The sequence below is a fragment of the Triticum aestivum genome, chromosome 7D, assembly GCF_018294505.1.
Source record: "Triticum aestivum cultivar Chinese Spring chromosome 7D, IWGSC CS RefSeq v2.1, whole genome shotgun sequence".
In the NCBI taxonomy this organism is placed as follows: domain Eukaryota; kingdom Viridiplantae; phylum Streptophyta; class Magnoliopsida; order Poales; family Poaceae; genus Triticum; species Triticum aestivum.
This window is the reverse complement of record NC_057814.1, coordinates 550,691,602-550,707,349: the sequence shown is the minus strand read 5'-3', so window position 1 is coordinate 550,707,349 and position 15,748 is coordinate 550,691,602. Positions and strand designations below refer to the sequence as shown.

At 42.5% G+C, this 15,748-nt stretch overlaps 1 pseudogene; it reads right to left on the bottom strand.

Moving 5' to 3' along the window:
• Positions 1 to 2,495: 2,495 nt before the first annotated feature.
• LOC123171269 (ubiquitin-NEDD8-like protein RUB2) overlaps positions 2,496 to 15,748 on the bottom strand; it is a 73,739-nt pseudogene continuing 60,486 nt past the window's right edge.

Sequence of the window (15,748 nt, the reverse complement as noted above, 5' to 3'; positions counted from 1 at the left end):
CTGGCGCCCTGGGGCGCCTGGGGCGCCGGCACAAGCGAAAAGGGCGCGTGGGTCCACTTTGTCGGCGAGTCGAGCGTCTCTTCCCGCCGTTTCTTCCCACTTTTAAGGAGGAGGAGGAGGAGGAATGCCTCGCCGAAGCATGGAAAATCGTCTGCCTCGACCCGACCACCGGCACGAACCAGAGCATCGAGACGTACTGGGAGCGCATCAAGGCCGAGTTCGACGAACGCAAGCTCGTCGACCCCTATTTTAAAGGCGTCTACATGCAACGCGGGGCGAAGGCGATGGCGAACCATTGGGGGCGTATCCAGGGGGCGTGCAACAAATGGCATGGGATCGTCGAGGAGGTCGCAGCTCGCCCGGAGAGCGGCGCCAGCGTTGAGGATCAGGTATGGCACGCCGGTCTCCCGCCTCTCTTCGCCGTGTGCGCCCGCCAACTGTTTGTTCTTCCGCGCAGTTGTTGCGCATGTTCGCCTTGTATCAGCAGGGCAACAACGACGCCGAGTTCAAGTACCTCCACGTTTACAAGCGCATTGACATGTGCGAGAAGTGGGCGGAAGTCCGGCGCACCCTCGACAAAGCCAAGGAGACGTATAAGCCGGACGCGCCGACGCCGGGCGCGTCAGAGGGGCGGCCGGACGGCAACAAAGGGGCCAAGAAGGGGAAACACGCCGACGCCGCTACCGCGCGAGTGCAGGAGTCCATCGAGCATTGCCTCGTCGACGCACAGGCCCGGGCCGTCCTGCGTGAAGAGAAAACCACGGCGCGGTGGTCGTCGCTGATGACGAACAGCGCCATCAAGCTCGACCTGCTCCGGACCAACGTCGCCGCGAAAAAGAGGAACACCGACCTGGCTTTTTTGATGGACGGGGCGGACATGCTCCAGAGCACCGACGAGAAGCTCAAGGCGTGGTACATGGCGGAGCGCGGCCTCGTCGTGAACCAGCGGTCGACGACGGCGATGCCAACTCCCGCGCCCACGCCCACGCCCACGCCAAGCCCGAGTGATGACGCCTCCACGACGCCCAGCAGCACCGAAGCCGCGCCGACACCGCCCAACACCGAAGCAGCTCCGACACCGCCCAGTCCGCGCACGCCGACTCCACCGACGCCAGAGGCCGACCCCGCCGAGTGATGCGTTGCGCACGCCAACTTGTGGCGCTCTATTTTTGTACGCCAGACTACATCCGATCGCCGAACTGTGACTTGCGATAGCCGGACCTGTGGCGTCTTTTGTGAGCGGGAACGACCAAGTTTGAATTTTCCGCATCCTGGGGGCGTGACTGGGAGCTAGGTCGCCCCCATGGGCCGAGCTAGCGCCGGTTCGCCCCCAGGCCGCTCTTTTTAGGCGCCCTGGGGGGCCGAACGGCTGGAGATGCTCTAAGCTACAATTCTCTAACTTCCCTCCTTCACTTCCAATATGATTAAGGCTAAGATGACTTGAATTAATTTGTAAATTACAAATCTACTTCATAAATTTAAAAAAATTACATACAAACAAAATTATGGTGCAATAAAATTAATTTTGAATTTATTCATATCAACAGTAACTGTGTATAGTACCTACTTAAGTAGATAATAGAGTGTTTGCTACAGTATCCGTGACTTCCCTTCTATGTTTTACACTAGTTTGCACTGTAGCGTAGGTGACTTTCCTCCTTCACGTTAGAGGATCCACTTCCGGTGTCGATGGGTGACCCCGACCGTTGATTCTCCGGGCTCTAGTGGCACCAACTTGGAAGGTGATCAAGGAGATTCGGTGCTGAAATTCAAAAATTAAGAGTTTTTTTTGTTTTGCAAAAATTAATAGTTCTTATTCTGTTCAAAACCCTCAAAAAAAATTGTTCAGCTCCAATTCATGTAAGCAACTACTCCCTGTTGAGCGATCGGAACGCGAAAACTCCGGTTGAGCCAAAACACACTCACCTCCCCACTTCCACGGGCGCAGATTCTCTGACTTGCCATGGCAAAGGCTGCCTCTACCTTTCCCCTCATGGATGCCCTCCCTTTCTGATCCAATGGCTGCTGAGCGAGCTACCTCTCTCTAACTACAGCTTGCGAACCATGTGATTCCTTGGCCCAACTAAGGCCCAGTTCGGGAGGAAACAAGCCCAGCTCGCCAGAGAGAGGAGAAGTGCAGCGATTCAGGTTCAGAAATGAACTCTGGTTCAGTACAGGAACAAATACAGAGAAGATTCAGTTAAGTACATGTACATGCATAGACAGAATTTAGTTTTGGCACTGCAGTACAGTACAATCATAATTAAACAAACATTTCACTTGAGTATTTTGGACAGTCTATATATCCAAAATAATACATTCCAAAAGCCATCAATCAGCACAGATTTTCTTTTGAGTTTCACTTGAGTTTTGCCACACATTCAGTTTTGGCACACCTAAGTTACAGAATTCAGTTTTGGCATACATTCACCCAAAAAGAACAAAACATTTCATTTGTGTTTCTACAGCACTGCAATTCTCTTGTTTCTAGAGCTCTAAAGAAGACCTTGAAAGGGCATATCATCAATTTCACTAAAACCCTGCAAAGGGAAAGGCATGCTTAAAACATGGCAATATTGAAACTAGTTTAGAGAAGATGAAACAGAGAAATATGGAAATACCATCAGCAAATTTGTGTAGCTGGTGAAGGCATTGCCGTCCTTATGAGAAACACCCATTGGTACTTGAGAACCTACACCACCACCATTCTCATGTTGCTGCACAAAGCAATCAACGTAGTTATTTAGCGTACAGTAAGGAACAAATACTCACAATTACAAGGGTTTTCAGCAACAGACGCTAGATTTATGAGGGACATCCATTGGTACTTGAGTTTTCACACCACCACCACCATTCTTTTTTTTCTGCATAAAAAAACAACTTTGTTATTTAGCATGTAGTAATAATGAATACGAACTCTATATTGCAATGGTTTTCATCAACATACGCTAGATTTAGTTTGCTTTTTTCCTTTTGAACGTGTGCATCCTCTCGAGCCAACTGCCACACCTCTTTGAAGTTTTTTCTTTAACCTCCTTTTTCTTTAAGCGTGCAACACTAAGCAAACCTTCATCTTGTGGAACAACATGTTGGACATGATATGAATCACTCAAAATACTTGTAGATGCACTAAGTTTGTCTTGAAGTTGCTTCTGGAGGCAATATAGTGTGTTGTCCACCAATATGCAATATTCTGGAGAGTTTGTGGCTTGATATGCCAAATTTAAGAATGTGTGAGACCAAGACTTATAGCGGAGCATAGCATCCATTTTTGGATTTTCAACGATGCTATTTCCTTTGTTGTCTTGTATAGTTCCATATCTTGCTTCCCTTGTCCATCTCTTTAGAACGTAATGGTTTGACAACAGCTTGATATTCATCAAGTCAAGAATTTTTAATGCATGGCCACACAATACTCCAGTCCTTTTAAACTGCCCACAACTACATGAAGATAACCTAGATCGTGGACGACTCGGGCACCTTCTTGACGTGAGACCTATGCCAAAAATTCCTATAAATACAGAAACCTCCAGAAAATAACCTAGATCAGGAGTTCCGGCGCCGCAAGCCTCTGTAGCCACCAAAAACCAATCGGGACCCTATTCCGGCACCCTGCCGGAGGGGGGATCCCTCACCGGTGGCCATCTTCATCATCCCGGCGATCTCCATGACGAGGAGTGAATAGTTCACCCTCGGGGCTGAGGGTATGTACCAGTAGCTATGTGTTTGATCTCTCTCTCTCTCGTGTTCTTGATTCGACACGATCTTGATGTATCGCGAGCTTTGCTATTATAGTTGGATCTTATGACGTTTCTCCCCCTCTACTCTCTTGTAATGGATTGAGTTTTCCCTTTGAAGTTATCTTATCGGATTGAGTCTTTAAGGATTTGAGAACACTTGATGTAGGTCTTGCGTGGGATACCCGTGGTGACAATGGGGTATTCTATTGATTCACTTGATGTATGTTTTGGTGATCAACTTGCGGGTTCCGTGACCTTGGGAATCTATGCATAGGGGTTGGCACACGTTTTCGTCTTGACTCTCCGATAGAAACTTTAGGGCACTCTTTGAAGTACTTCGTGTTGGTTGAATAGATGAATCTGAGATTGTGTGATGCATATCGTATAATCATACCCACGGATACTTGAGGTGACATTGGAGTATCTAGGTGACATTAGGGTTTTGGTTGATTTGTGTTTTAAGGTGTTATTCTAGTACGAACTCTATGATAGATCGAATGGAAAGAATAGCTTCGTGTTATTTTACTACGGACTCTTGAATAGATCGATCAGAAAGGATAACTTTGAGGTGGTTTCGTACCCTACAATAATCTCTTCATTTGTTCTCCGCTATTAGTGACTTTGGAGTGACTCTTTGTTGCATGTTGAGGGATAGTTATATGATCCAATTATGTTAGTATTGTTGAGAGAACTTGCACTAGTGAAAGTATGAATCCTAGGCCTTGTTTCAACACATTGCAATACCGTTTGCGCTCACTTTTACCACTTGTTACCTTACTGTTTTTATATTTTCAGATTACAAAAACCTAAATCTATCATCCATATTGCACTTGTATCACCATCTCTTCGCCGAACTAGTGCACCTATACAATTTACCATTGTATTGGGTGTGTTGGGGACACAAGAGACTCTTTGTTATTTGGTTGCAGGGTTGTTTGAGAGAGACCATCTTCATCATACGCCTCCCACGGATTGATAAACCTTAGGTCATCCACTTGAGAGAAATTTGCTACTGTCCTACAAACCTCTGCACTTGGAGGCCCAACAACGTCTACAAGAAGAAGGTTGCGTAGTTGACATCAAGCAATTTCTGGCGCCGTTGCCGGGGAGGTGAGTGCTTGAAGGTATATCTTTAGATCTTGCAATCGAATCTTTTACTTTCTTGTTTTATCATTAGTTTAGTTTATAAAAGAAAACTACAAAAAAATGGAATTGAGGGTGCCTCATATGCTTCATCTTTTTAATGTCTTCCGTGAAAATAAGGATTCCGATAATTGTGCTCAATTGCTAGAGGAAGAATGCATTAAAATGTTTGGCACTAAATCTTTGAATGATGAGCATGATTGCAATGTTGTTAGTATGAATTCTTTGAATACCCATGATGCTAATGATATGCAAAGCCACAAGCTTGGGGATGCTATGTTTGATGAAGATTATATGTTTAGTCCCCCAAGTTTTGATGAGCAAATTTATTATGATGAAAGCATGCCTCCTATTTATGATGATTATTGTGATGACACGTATGCTCTAGAGAAAAAAGATAACCATGAAACTTGTCATCATGATTTTAATTTTCAATTGGATTATGCTTCACATAATAGTTATTTTGTTGAGTTTTCTCCCACTACTATTCATGAGAACAAATTTTCTTTTGTGGAGAGTAATAAAATTTCTATGCTTGTAGATCATGAAAAGAATGCTTTATGTGCTGGTTATATGGTTGAATTCATTCATGATGCTACTAAAAATTATTATGAGAGAGGATCATATGCTTCTACATATTGCAATAATATCAAGTTTCCTCTCTATGTGTTAAAAATCTTGAAGATATGCTTGTTTGGCCTTCCTATGCTAGTTGATTATTGTTCCCATAAGTTGTTTGCTCACAAAATCCCTATGCATAGGAAGTGGGTTAGACTTAAATGTTCTAGTCATATTCTTCATGATGCTCTCTTTATGTTTCAATTCTTATCTTTTATGTGAGCATCATTAAAATCATCATGCCTAGCTAAAAGGCATTAAAGAAAAGCGCTTGTTGGGAGACAACCCAATATTTACCCTTACTATTTTTGTGTTTTCACGTGATTATACCACTGTAGTAATCATGTTTTATAGCTTTTGTTTCAATAAAGTGCCAAGTAGAACCTTTGGGAAGACTTGGGTGAAAGTTAATGTGATCTTGCTGTAAAAAACAGAAACTTGGCGCTCACGAGATTAGCTGTAATTTTTACAGAAGAGTGCTTTTAAGTTGATTCTTTTTTCAGAAGATTAATAGACAAATTTCTCAGGTCCACCAATTTATTTCAAAAATTTTGGAGTTACAGAAGTATTCGAATGATACAGATTGCTACAGACTGTTCTCTTTTTGACAGATTCTGTTTTCTATGTGTTGTTTGCTTATTTTGATGAATCTATGAGTAGTATCAGAGGGTATGAACCATAGAGAAGTTGGAATACATTAGATATTACACCAATATGAATTTAGAATAAGTTCACAACAGTACCTAAGTGGTGGTTTTATTTTCTTATACTAACGGAGCTCATAAGATTTTCTGTTGAGTTTTGTGTTGTGAAGTTTTCAAGTTTTGGGTAAAGATTCGATGGAATATGGAATAAGGAGTGGCAAGAGCCTAAGCTTGGGAATGCCCAAGGCACCCCAAGATAATATTCAAGGACAACCAAGAGCCTAAGCTTGGGGATGCCCCGGAAGGCATCCCCTCTTTCGTCTTCGTCTATCGATAACTACTTGGAGCTATATTTTTATTCACCACATGATATGTGTTTTGCTTGGAGCGTCATTTTATTTTCTTTTGTTTTGCTTGCTGTTTGAATAAAATACCAAGATCTGAAATTATTAAATGTTAGAGATTCTTCACATAGTTACATAATTATTCAACTACTCATTGATCTTCACTTATATCTTTCAGAGTAGTTTGTTGTTTGCTCTAGTGCTTCACTTATATCTTTTTAGAGCACGGCGGTGGTTTTATTTTGAAGAAATAGATGAACTCTAATGCTTCACTTATATTATTTTGAGAGTCCTAAACAGCATGGTAATTTTCTTAGGTTATGAAACTAGTCCCAATAAGATGGGCATCCAAGATGGGTATAATAAAAACTTTCATATACAGTGCATTGAATACTATGAGAAGTTGATTCTTTATGATTGTTTTGAGATATGAAGATGGTGATATTAGAGTCATGCTAGTGGATTAATTGTGAATTTGAGAGATACTTGCGTTAAAGTTTGTGATTCCCGTAGCATGCACGTATGGTGAACCGTTATGTGATGAAGTCGGAGCATGATTTATTTATTGATTGTCTTCCTTATGAGTGGAGGTCGGGATCGCGCGATGGTTAACTCCTACCAACCCTTCCCCTAGGAGCATGCGTGCAGTACTTTGTTTTGATGACTTGTAGATTTTTGCAATAAGTATGTGAGTTCTTTATGACTAATGTTGAGTCCATGGATTATACCCACTCTCACCCTTCCACCATTGCTAGCCTCTCTTGTGCCGCGCAACTTTCGCCGGTACCATACACCCACCATACCTTCCTCAAAACAGCCACCATACCTACATATTATGACATTTCCATAGCCATTCCGAGATATATTGTCATGCAACTTTCCACCGTTCCGTTTATTATGACACGCTTCATCATTGTCATATTGCTTTGCATGATCATGTAGTTGATATCGTATTTATGGCAAAGCCACTGTTCATAATTCTTTCATGCATGTCACTCTTGATTCATTGCACATCCCAGTACACCGCCGGAGGCATTCATATAGAGTCATATTTTGTTCTAAGTATCGAGTTGTAATTCTTGGGTTGTAAGTAAATAAAAGTGTGATGATCATCATTATTAGAGCATTGTCCCAAGTGAGGAAAGGATGATGGAGACTATGATTCCCCCACAAGTCGGGATGAGACTCCGGACGAAAAATAAAAAATATTTAAGAGGCCAAAAAAAAGAGAAAAGGCCCAAAAAATAAATAAAAAATTAAAATTAAAAAAATGAGAGAAAAAGAGAGAAGGGGCAATGCTACTATCCTTTTACAACACTTGTGCTTCAAAGTAGCACCATGATCTTCATGATAGAGAGTCTCCTATGTTGTCACTTTCATATACTAGTGGGAATTTTACATTATAGAACTTGGCTTGTATATTCCAATGATGGGCTTCCTCAAAATGTCCTAGGTCTTCATGAGCAAGCGAGTTGGATGCACACCCACTTAGTTTCTTTTGTTGAGCTTTCATACACTTATAGCTCTAGTGCATCCGTTGCATGGCAATCCCTACTCACTCACATTGATATCTATTGATGGGCATCTCCATAGCCTGTTGATACGTCTAGTTGATGTGAGACTGTCTTCTTCTTTTTGTCTTCTCCACAACCACCATTCTATTCCACCTATAGTGCTATGTCCACGGCTCACGCTCATGTATTGCGTGAAGATTGAAAAAGTTTGAGAATACTAAAGTATGAAACAATTGCTTGGCTGAAACCGGGGTTGTGCATGATTTAAATATTTTGTGTGATGAAGATAGAGCATAGACAGACTATATGATTTTGTAGGGATAACTTTCTTTGGCCATGTTATTTTGAGAAGACATGATTGCTTTGTTAGTATGCTTGAAGTATTATTGTTTTCATGTCAATATTAAACTTTTGTTTTGAATCTTATGGATCTGAATATTCATGCCACAATAGAGAAAATTACATTGATAATTATGTTAGGTAGCATTCCACATCAAAAATTCTGTTTTTATCATTTACCTACTCGAGGACGAGCAGAAATTAAGCTTGGGGATGCTGATACGTCTCCGACGTATCTATAATTTTTGATTGTTCCATGCTATTATATTATCCATCTAGGATGTTTCATATGCATTTATATGCTATTTTATATGATTTTTGGGACTAACCTATTAACCTAGAACCCAGTGCCAGTTTCTGTTTTTTCCTTGTTTTTGAGTTTTACAGAAAAGGAATACCAAACGGAGTCCAATTGACGTGCTAATTTTTGACGATTTTTTATGGACCAAAAGAAGACCCCGGAGTAAAAGAATTGGGCCAGAAGAGTCCCGGGCCGTCCACGAGGGTGGGGGGCGCCCCCCCGGGCGCGTGGGCCTACCTCGTGGACGACTCGGGCACCTTCTTGACGTGAGACCTACACCAAAAACTCCTATAAATACAGAAACCTCCAGAAAATAACCTAGATCGGGAGTTCCGGCGCCGCAAGCCTCTGTAGCCACCAAAAACCAATCGGGACCCTGTTCCGGCACCCTGCCGGAGGGGGGATCCCTCACCGGTGGCCATCTTCATCATCCCGGCGATCTCCATGACGAGGAAGGAGTAGTTCACCCTCGGGGCTGAGGGTATGTACCAGTAGCTATGTGTTTGATCTCTCTCTCTCGTGTTCTTGATTCGACACGATCTTGATGTATCGCGAGCTTTGCTATTATAGTTGGATCTTATGATGTTTCTCCCCCTCTACTCTCTTGTAATGGATTGAGTTTTCCCTTTGAAGTTATCTTATCAGATTGAGTCTTTAAGGATTTGAGAACACTTGATGTAGGTCTTGTGTGGGATACCCGTGGTGACAATGGGGTATTCTATTGATTCACTTGATGTATGTTTTGGTGATCAACTTGCGCGTTCCGTGACCTTGGGAATCTATGCATAGGGGTTGGCACACGTTTTCGTCTTAACTCTCCGGTAGAAACTTTGGGGCACTCTTTGAAGTACTTTGTGTTGGTTGAATAGATGAATCTGAGATTGTGTGATGCATATCGTATAATCATACCCACAGATACTTGAGGTGACATTGGAGTATCTAGGTGACATTAGGGTTTTGGTTGATTTGTGTCTTAAGGTGTTATTCTAGTACGAACTCTATGATAGATCGAACGAAAAGAATAGCTTCATGTTATTTTACTATGGACTCTTGAATAGATCGATCAGAAAGGATAACTTTGAGGTGGTTTCGTACCCTACAATAATCTCTTCGTTTGTTCTCCCATATTAGTGACTTTGGAGTGACTCTTTGTTGCATGTTGAGGGATAGATATATGATCCAATTATGTTATTATTGTTGAGAGAACTTGCACTAGTGAAAGTATGAACCCTAGGCCTTGTTTCAACACATTGCAATACCATTTGCGCTCACTTTTACCACTTGTTACCTTGCTGTTTTTATATTTTCGGATTACAAAAACCTATATGTATCATCCATATTGCACTTGTATCACCATCTCTTCGCCGAACTAGTGCACCTATACAATTTACCATTGTATAGGGTGTGTTGGGGACACAAGAGACTCTTTGTTATTTGGTTGCAGGGATGTTTGAGAGAGACCATCTTCATCCTACGCCTCCCACGGATTGATAAACCCTAGGTCATCCACTTGAAGAAAATTTGCTACTGTCCTACAAACCTCTGCACTTGGAGGCCCAACAACGTCTACAAGAAGAAGGTTGCATAGTAGACATCATGCTCTAGTACATGCAGCCATGGATCTGCCATATTCAGCTTGAAATGCTTCAAATATTGTGGGTGTCTTCATGCTTATTCTAGGTAACTTTTTCCTAGTTTCAAATTCTGCATCTAGTTCCTTGTTTCTTTTTCCTTGCACCGCCCTTTTGAAATGCTTCAAGAACCGAATGATGTCAAAATCTGATTTTAAATGTTTCTTCAAGTCACTATTGAAACTATCACTTAATTGTGTGCTTCTCATACCCAATGTGAAGACATATCTCGTGTAACATTCAACCCATTTTTCCTTGAACTTGTAGGTGCTATCCAGCCATGACATCTTCTTTTCGTCCACCTTATTCCTCATGATGTCAAATGCTTCTTCAAAGGCCGTCGTGTCCTCAATGTTATACATGCAAGCACTAAAATCTGAGAGAATGTGTGGTTCTTCTTCTTCTTCTTCTTCTTCTTCATCTGCCTCATTTTTATCTTTTGGAGAATGTGAGTCATCAACTTTGCTATTGCATAAGTGCTTCACAGCATTTTGCATTATGTGAAAGGTACATAATCCATGCCATGCTTCTGTGAATACCTCCCCGACGGCATTTCCCATTGCAGTGTCTTGGTCAGTAAGTATAGCTCTAGGTTGTTTTCCATTGTGTGCAGCTAGAAAAGCCTTAAATAGCCATTGGAAAGAGGCAAATGTTTCATCAAACATAAGAGCAGCACCAAAAATAACGGTCTCCCTGAACTGATTTCAGTCCAACAAAAACCCCAAAAGGCCTATATTCTTTGTTTGTGCCAAATGTAGTATCAAATGTGACAACATCGCCAAAGTGTGCATAATCAATAACCATCTTAGCATCAGCCCAGAATATATTGCTTATATTCTCCTCACAATCCAATTGCAAAGCATATTGGTACGAAGGATTCTCGGCGATCTTGTCTTGAAAATACTTCAACATGCTTCCTGCCTGTCCATATGCCAACTCTCTCTGGCGCCTGCCCTGCAAGTGATTTTTTAGATCACGAGGAGTGTAGGTGAGATTCATTGGTCCTCCAACTCGGCGACTAGCTAGCTCATGTGAAGCTTTTGGCCTAATTCCAGAATCATCGGCTATCGCAATTTCAAAAGCTTGAACTTCTGAAATCTTTCTTTGTGATAACATCAAATGGAATGTTTGTGGCAAGTAAAGACCATGATTGTGTACAAGCATTACATCAACCACTTCATAATTCCCTGCCACTCGATCCAATGAAAGTGTCATCCGAACTTCACAATTTGTTCTTGTTTGAGCTCGAGGATTCTTTGTGATATGATCCCTCTTGTCGTGTGCTCAAAAACCCTCCTTGGCACACACATATCTACATGATGTTGCTTCCCCGTCAAATTTACTCATATATTTATACCTTTTTCTGACCTCAAAACCTGCACGACCTCCATAGTTTACCCAGAACAACCAAGCACCATCTAAGTTTCTGAATTTCAGACCAACTTGAGGTAACCAGATAGGATTCTCATTCTCCCTACACAAAAATTAATTAATCTTTGTTGCTACAGATCTGGTTGCAAGCAAATAATTTTTTTTCCAAATGGGAAGTCTAACTTACTTGTTAGATTGTGTCATTGAATCTTAACTGGAAGGCAAGAACTCAGATGTATACTCCACATATTATGAACAAATAGACTGAATATTTCAGACAATTACAAGTGAAATTGTGAAGATTTCTTTAGCATAACTGAACGAATAAATCAAAATCATACCAGGCAGCCTGCGTTCCTTCTCTCGGCGACTCGGACACAAACCTAAAATACTAGGCAGTCTCTGTTTCTTGAAATCGAAGAAGGACACGAACCTGAAGCAGAGTGAAGTCGAGAAGCTTCGATCTGCTCCGACACTCAACTAGGACGGCCCAGCCGGCGAGGCATCCAGGCACCCTGACGAACGCCTAACTGAGATGAGAACCCGCGCTAGACGCCCGCGCCCCCGCCAAAAATCGCATCTGGCGGCTGCTCACCCGCCAAAATCCTCTCGCTTTCCCTCCTCCACGCTCTCTAGCTAGGCCTTCTTTGGGTAAATACGGGCTGGCTTTGTTTCAGTTTGGGCTGGTTGAAGTGCACATAGAGAGGCAGCTCGCTCAGCAGCCGTGCGATCAGAAAGGGAGGGCATCCATGAGGGGTAAGGTAGAGGCAGCCTTTGCCATGCCAAGGCAAAGAATCTGCGCCCCACTTCCACCCCTCAACGCGCCTCTACTTCCGCTTATGTACTAGATTATTCATTCTATTGCACATGTAATCGTATTGCAACTTTTTTTGGATCTTTGACATCCATTATCTATGTCTTAATATTAGTTTGTGTCTACTGTCTCACGTGGTACTAGTAAGCCGCCCTAATAAAATACTAGATATACTCTTGATAGCTGGCGTAAAGAGTATGTCATGTTGGGATTGTCAAAGAGATCGAAAATGAACACGTCATAGTCATGTTCAAGACTCAACTACCTCTTATATATTGAATTCATCCCACGAGTAGTTAAACGTCTTGGAAGATTGCAAGACCAACTTATCCTATATAGTTCAGCTTCGTGGAATGCTTCTCGGTTCACGACAGGGGCGCAAAGAGTACAAAATGTCTTCTCAGATTGGGCGTCCCTAAGAACCATATACCAGCACATGCCTTGTCGTCCGCTGACAAAAGGCCATCAATATTCAACTTAGTCCATCCGATTTGTGCGAGCACCAATTGAGATGAGTCCCAACACCCATTATTGCATGTGCGGTTGTGGTCATTTGATCATAGGAGGCAACCCCTTTCCCTTTAGCAGGATCAGCCGGATGATTCAACTTGATGCCAATGAGAGAAACAAGGTAGCTGCATAAGAAACTCCAAGAGGAATGCAACGATGGGGCTGGTTTGTTATGCACCACTTCATTACGATTATACCAGCAGCGCCATAGGGTCATTAGGAGCATGCAATGATCAGTACCAAATAATGGATTCATAACTTGCAATAACCTTTTAGTTCATGTCTTTTGAAGATCAGCGAGTATTGGAATACTCCACACTTTTGAAATTTTCGCCCATAATTGCACCGCCAGGGGACATCTGCAAAGACAATGAAGGTATATTCTGATTATCTGGTACATACCCAACAGATGTCTGGATTTTAAGCCATCTTTTGTGCTTATTCTGCCTAGTTGGGAGTTAATTCGCTACAACCCTCGAAGCAACATTTTGAATGGTTGGTGGCACATTGCATGCCAAAGATCAACTTCCAACAAGAGTGTCGCCCATCATGAACCAATCTTGATGCAACCTCATGGTCCCGATTAGCCTCCTTAATCGCAAAGTGCACCCATTGTCGCATGTGAAGTTGTGGTCATTTGATCATAGTCGTGGGGGTCACTTGATGTAGAGAGTACGAACAATTGAAGAACACATCTGCAATTCCACAACTAGAGCGTAAATTCATTTGAAGAAATACGTATTACTGTATCACATGTACAAATTTATCCTCAAGGTGCCACCAATTAAAGAAAAGCCTATTGGGCACATATATTCCAGTGGCATGATTAAAGGGTGGGAGTGGACAAATGGAGAGCAGCGACAGGCCATAATGGAATTGAAGGATGGAGGCCACCAATACGGTGGCCGATGTGAGGAGGGTGTCATCCACCATGGGAAGCTGCACCGCGTTGCTAGATGCCGGGGGCCAAGCCTGCCTCTTAGAGCGCCTTCATCTGCTTTTGAGGGATATCGTCTCGGGGAGCTGCCGCAAGGATGAGGACTGCTCTGGTAGGCCAAGTCATGGAGGAATCGCACCGGTGTAGACCCCTGAAAGTGCGTTAAGTCGACTAGAGGGGGGTGAATAGGCGATTTTTATGAATTCTTCACTGAGGAATTTCAGGGTGAGGAAATTCCTAAGCGAAGAACTACTAGCAGCGGAATAAGTACTCAGATGCATACATAACAGAACATAAGCGCAGTCATCATGATGAAATGAAAACAAGCACAGAGTACAAAAAGCGTAACACGGGATAAGCAGGCTGAAGACAAACAGACTGAAGAAATTGAACTAAGGAAACTGAGAAAGTCTTCAGTCAAAGTCTTCAAACAGTAGCGATCAAGTACACAACACAGTAATGAGGAAATAGAACCAGTAGGCTTTGTGAAGACAATGATTTGGTAGACCAGTTCCAACTGCTGTGACAGTTGTACATCTGGTTGGAGCGGCTAGGTATTTAAACCTGAGGAAACACAGTCCCGGACACACAGTCCTCACCGTATTCTCCTTGAGCTAAGGTCACACAGACCTCTCCCAATCACTCGTGGTAAGTCTTCAGGTGTCTTCCAAACCTTCACAGACTCGGTCACTTGGCGATCCACAATTTTCTCTTGGATGCTCTAGACCATGACGCCTAACCGTCTGGAAGATGCACAGTCTTCAAAGGTAACAAGCATCGGATCCACACAGGAACAATCTCTTCAGTGATGCTCAATCACTTTGGGTTTGGGTTTTCCTCACTTGATGATTTTCGCTCAAAGTCCTGGGAAGATGGGATGCTCTCAACGACAAGTGTCAGTTGAAGGAAATATGCCCTAGAGGCAATAATAAAGTTGTTATTTATATTTCCTTATATCATGGTAAATGTTTATTATTCATGCTAGAATTGTATTAACCGGAAACTTAGTACATGTGTGAATACATAGACAAATAGAGTGTCCCTAGTATGCCTCTACTTGACTAGCTCGTTAATAAAAGATGGTTAAGTTTCCTAACCATAGACATGTGTTGTCATTTGATGAACGGGATCACATCATTAGAGAAGGATGTGATGGACAAGACCCATCCGTTAGCTTGGCATAATGATCGTTAGGTTTTATTGCTATTGCTTTCTTCATGACTTGTACATATTCCTTTGACTACGAGATTATGCAACTCCTGAATACCAGAGGAACATCTTGTGTGCTATCAAACGTCACAACGTAACTGGGTGATTATAAAGATGCTCTACAGGTGTCTCCGAAGGTGTTTGTTGGGTTGGCATAGATCAAGATTAGGATTTGTCACTCCAAGTATCGGAGAGGTATCTCTGGGCCCTCTCGGTAATGCACATCATAATAAGCCTTGCAAGCAATGTGACTAATGAGTTAGTTACGGGATGATGTATTACAAAACGAGTAAAGAGACTTGCCGGTAACGATATTGAACTAGGTATGAAGATACCGACAATCGAATCTCGGGCAAGTAACATACCGATGACAAAGGGAATAACGTATGTTGTCATAAGATTCGACCGATAAAGATCTTCGTAGAATATGTAGAAACCAATATGGGCATCCAGTTCCGCTATTGGTTATTGACCAGAGAGATGTCTCGGTCATGTCTACATAGTTCTCGAACCCATAGGGTCCGCACGCTTAACATTCGATGACGATATAGTATTATATGAGTTATGTATGTTGGTGACTGAATGTTGCTCGGAGTCCCGGATGAGATCACGGACATGATGAGGAGCTCCGGA